Here is a 5,835-nt window from a genome sequence, read left to right as displayed (position 1 = left end):
AAAATATGTGCTTTTGGTGTCAATGTATCATAATGCTATATTCACACCAAAAGTATTTCGCTTTTGATATGAATGTCATTCGTGGCGGAAAGGGGGCGTGGCTTATCTCCGTGGCTTTTCTCCGTAAAAAATGTTACTTTTTCTGCCATCCACCATTGAAATAACCACTAGTTCTACATTCGCATTGTTCGCAACCATTCGTGTCTGTGCGTTGAGTTTGCATGCAATCTACTCACGCAAAAAAATTTGCAATGCTTTCGGTGTGAACGCAGCATAACACTGAGGAATTATGGTCTTACTCACACACCCATGTCTTGGCTTACTTCTTAGAATCTTACTTACTTAGAATCGAGTTCAAAAACTTGATTCTACAACCAATTGGCTTTCTGCTTGTTGTTCAGCGAAGTAAAGAGGGGTTTGGTCGTAAAGGGAATCATAGTCAATGAGCCGTGATCTGCCCGATGTGGACGACATGCTGGACCTGAGCCCGCAAGCCCTGCTTCTGTTTATTCAAAGTTTACTAATATTGAAATCTAAACTGCACCAAATTCGACACTGCACTCCCGTGGGTCCCCAGCAATACACCTGCCAAGTGGGAAGAAGTATGGATGAACGGTTCTCGAGATATGCAAGGAACAGCGAGACAGAGAGAGAAAAAGACAGAAAGTCCTTGCTTTATAGTTCACTTTATATGTTTTATCTTGAATCCCATGTTTAATTGAATTTCTGTTTGTTTTGTCATTCTTTTCTTTTTTGTTTTGTGAACATTTGGACAGGTATGTTATGTGTATACTGTTTTTTATTTTGTATAAATCCTGGAAAAGTCTACATCTTTGGTGCAAATGATGTAGAGAAAGTGGAGACCGTGTTAAATTGGTACATATCCAATTAATGAATTGCGAGAATTACATGGAGAGTACACAGCAGGTCAGCTGAACATGCAACATGTTTAAATTTGCTTATCTATGAAGAAGTTAATCACGGACAAACATACAATTCCACAAATATGATATGAGTTTAAAAAAGTAACATTTTCAAGATTTTAGCAGTTCTTCCAAGAAAGAGTTCTCTAGAAATTAAAAACTGCGTACAAACTAAGGTCATTAAATTCAAACATAAGTCTCAGAACTAATAAGTACCAAGCTGCCAAGGAAATTCTAAGAAAATGAAAGTGTAGAATTCAATTAAAGTGTAAAATTCCATCCTCTATGTCTATGTTTGTATGTAGCATAAACTTAGTGAAGGAACAACTGCAAGGCATTAGTAGTTTATCATTTATATCTAAAACAATAACAATCTGGTATATTTATACAATCTATCTTTCACGCAAGTTTAATTTGTGGGAACTTGAATTTAAAGTAGAAGAAAAGCAAAGAATGAGTATCAGCCCTTTCTCTCTTCCTGTTCAGCGCACAGACAACAGCAACATCTGAGCCGGGTCACTTAGGACCTCTGCCTCATCACTTTAACTAAGTTACACAATCCTCTGCTCCGCTGTCTTTTCATCCCCACTTTCCCTCCTCTCATCGCACCCTCCTGCACTCGCATCTGTGTGCATCTGCGTCCCCAACTGCCACGCAATTAAAGAGAGATGAGCAATGCTGTTAGTTTATAAAAAAAAGGAGTGAAAAAACATAATGTAGTTTGTGTGTCACCACCAATTTACTGCATGCTGAAATTTTAACAGAGCAGATGAATAATTCGAGAGGAGTGGAAAGGGTAGGAAGGGTGGCGGTGGTAAGAGAAATAGATGGAACGGAGGAAAAGAAGACAACAGGAGAAGGGGAGAGTGTAGAGAAAATGACATTGTTATTCATCCGACTCTTTGTCACAAGATGAGAGTGAAAGATGCAAAACTTCAAGCACACAGTCTCCCCTGGGTGAGATACTGCAGTTCAAACAAAGTAAACAACTGTTTTTCTCTGATGCACACTTTAGTCTTGCTGGAGGCTAAGCTGCCTTCCTGCTGCAGCTGGTACTGTGGCACACTTTGCCGGCAGGGGAGAGCGCGGAAATTGTTGCAAAGATCTCAGAGTATTCTCACCAAGTGTGGCACGCAGGAGATTCTGCCTTGTTGTTATTAACATAAAGAGAGCAGGTTGTCTTTCATGTACGGGGAGCTGCTCTGGTAGAAAAGGATCGCGAACGCAGTGTGACAAAGTGGAGCTACTCTGTGCTCTTAGAGGGAACTTTTACTGTCAGAGATAAGGATGTACATTTGGAAAGAACAGAGGCGTTCACGGAAAGTTTCCCCATGTCCCCCAAACTTTAACGCAGTTACATAAATGACAACTGGAGCTGGATATATATATATATCTTTTTCAATATCCAAAGTTTCCCAAACTTTTATTTATTGATCAAATGAAGCAACTATCCTCAAATGTTAACGTTAAATTGTCTTAACAAGAGCAACTATGGAGCTCGACGGTTGCTGGAAAATGTAATGATTTATCTGACCAATAATGCAATTTTTTTATGAAATCACATATCGATCCGTATATGTAAATGATTAGTAAATTCATTAATGAATTAATAGTCATTATAGTCAGTGAAATCAATGGTTGTTGTTGGAGAATTGCACTCTTTTAAATCGCGCTTTCCACATGTAGATGATTATTTGTTGCCCTGGAACCAAAAAGTAGGCTACTGATGTTTGATTCTCAGCCCCAGCAGACACAACAAATCCATCTTTCATGGGTGATTCGATTTTATTATAATTACAACAAAGATCTGAACAGGATAATACTATGTGTCTTATACTGTTGAAAAACTAATGGTTATGAATGGATGCAGAGCCCTGCGCTGTGTTACAACTGTTTAGTGAAATATGAGGCTTTAATGTTTTACCTGTTCCAGGAGAGAATCCCCCACAAAAACATATATCAAAGCTCCTGTTACAACTAGAAGATTACACAGAAAACATGTGAGAGCTTGTGCAGCATGCAAGTTGTTTATCTGAATCATATCATCAAGTCTAAAGTCTGGAGGCATAACCACCATATATGCCTCCCTGAAATGTGGGATTTGAGCTATACTTAGAGAGAAAAGACAACATGCCCTCAGCCTTTCTATTGTAGCAATTTAACTTCTAACAAAAATACACAGGTTGAATGTGGGTTCCACATTGAACAGCAAGATAAACAAGGATTAAAACTATTGAACAGTAACTGCTCGTTATAGTGGATGAGGGATTAAACAGATGGAGATGATGGTAGAACAGAAGAAAGAAAAGTACAAGAGAGAACCACAGAAGCAGATATAAAGACACGTAAAATCACACGTAGCTGAGCGTTACCTTCAAGATAACAACAGCGAAGTACAACATTTCTTGTATATGCCCAGATATTAGATTTAGGCTTGCTCAATTGAGAGAAATGGAATTAACTAATTGATAATAGATCTCATAAACCAAGTGTTGACCAAATCAATTATAGTGCACAACTAAAACAGCGAAAATTGATGCACAGATATTAAACTGGTGATGGAAAACTTGCTAAAACACAAAACAAAACAGTGAAACCACATTTTTTAACTGAAGGATTAAGTGTTCTTTTTTAAATGTATCATTGAATACGTTAATATCACACATTTAAACACACATTGGGTCTACAAATGCTTTGTCACAAAGACGAAAACTCATGAAGTTTTGGAAATACATGGTTTTGAGCTAGCTTCGGGTCACCTTAATGTCTTTACAAACATTTTTTGTGTGCATGCCAATATATTTTTCACACTTTCACACAGAACGCGGCTATTACGTGGTAAAATAGCGTTAAAGTTCTCTTTTCTTTGGAATAAGGTAGATTTTTTTTAATAAAGGCATCAACCAATCACGTTTTTTATAACTGACATCTTTAAAATATACACTATAGTGTATAACAACACGAGACACCGTAGTACAAAACAAGATTGTTAACTCTATTACTCATTCAACGTTGACAAAGGCAGCGCATATACTAGATCCACTCCTTCCGTTCTTATCGTTCACATTAAGAGCCCTAAACAAAAACCGTACACTCAAAAATCACTCAGAGCTTTTCCCAAAAAGGAAACTTAGAAAAATAGCTCACAGTAGCTAAGGCTACACAGCAACATACCTCAGACAGACGACCAGACGCTGCTCTGGGTCAATACATCTCCGTGGTCTGTTCAAATCTGTCCGAACCTTTTATTCAACAAGTGTTGCAACTGTCGCAAATTTGAATCCCTGCCAGTATGAAGAGTTTTGATGCAAATTTCCTGGTGCGTAAAGGCCTTCGTTCACGTAATAACAAGATGCAGTTCAAGGTTGAGAAGCTAGTAAGTGAACCTTTAAGGAAAAACTGCATGTTTATGATGATAGCAAGAGGGTGTAATATTTTATACTGATATGTACACGCACGCATGCTCAGCACATTCATCGGCTGAATTTCCTCAGACATTTAATAACAACATGTGCACAGAACCTAATTAAAATAAAACTCCTCACAAACAGACACATGTTACCACACACAACAGACCGCTGCATTGCTTTCTGTTCAAATGTACATACTGAATAAGGAATAAGGGAAAATGAACCCATTTCCCCTCTCGTTACTTTTAAATGCAAATTGGGTCCTTCATTAAAATGTGTGGCTAAACTTCATTAGCAGCAGATATTGATTTTCAGGAAGCGACGATCCGATAGGCCCTATAGGCAAGTGAAGGTACAAAGGTTTGTCTAAATGCTAACTGGTAGTATACGTGGCTCAGGGGCTAGTTGGAGTTCTGGCTCTGAGAGCTATAGAACATCTGGAGAGGTAACATTTACATAAGCTTCTCTTTGTACATGGGAACCTTCATTAACATCACGCTGCTTTGAACTCAGGATGAGATGGTAATCCAGACGAAAGAGAAGTAAAGAAGAGAGGCGCTGTGTGGGATTGTTGCATCGATGTGCTGCTTTTTTTCTGACGGTGTTTCCTGTTTTTGCACAATATTTCAGGAAAAAGTGCAGGAGCTTCTGGGTAATTCCACAAGAACACAACATTTCTAGAAATGAATTCCAATTAATTTAAATTAGATTTTACACATTACATTTATGAGCCCTGCTCAAAATCCAACTGCAATGTTTAACTTTGCTGACTTCAAGGCTTTGGGGAGGACATATAGCTGTTATCACTGATTAGTGTCACAGATGCAGTCACTTTACTTAATGTTGTTGTTATTGGCTCCACTGTGCACTGTAAAACATCATAATCAGTATGATAAGAATATAAACACTTAATAAACTGATCAGTTTAATGTATATTTATTCATTTATTCACACATGTATTGAAGGCTTGGCCTAGCTATGATGCTAACTGGAGTTACAAACTAGACAGGGTTTGGAGGACGGCAACTCAGCCACCGAGGGTCTCGTTTTTGTCCCAGTCATCCAAAGGTAAAGCGTCAACAACGGGAAGTTTTTTTGCATACTATTTCATCAGTGAATTCTTCTTTCCGCTTATTTTCTCTCTTGCCAGACAGTTTTGAGTCTGTCTGCCGTTTGGTGCAATGCAGTGGCTTTTTCAAAACTGTTCATTATGAATGGCTGCTGCTGGAAACAAGATTGATGAGAGCAGTGAAAGCGAACCAAAAAAAACAAAAGTTGCAGTCTGTAAAACCAAAACAATCAACTGGAAGACACTAAAGCGCTCCGCAGAGCTGCAGAGAACAGCAGAGTTGGGTGGTAATTCTCTGTGGGTTCATGAGTGACCTCTTTCCCATTAAGCATAGTTATTTAATCCATTGTTAATATGAACATATTGATTAGAGCAGCTTTAAGTCCCCCTTAACCTAACTGAGATGCATCAGCCTCCACACACACAAATCATA

The sequence above is a fragment of the Taurulus bubalis genome (genome assembly GCF_910589615.1).
Source record: "Taurulus bubalis genome assembly, chromosome: 6".
NCBI lineage: Eukaryota > Metazoa > Chordata > Actinopteri > Perciformes > Cottidae > Taurulus > Taurulus bubalis.
Note: the sequence above shows the minus strand (reverse complement) of the source record.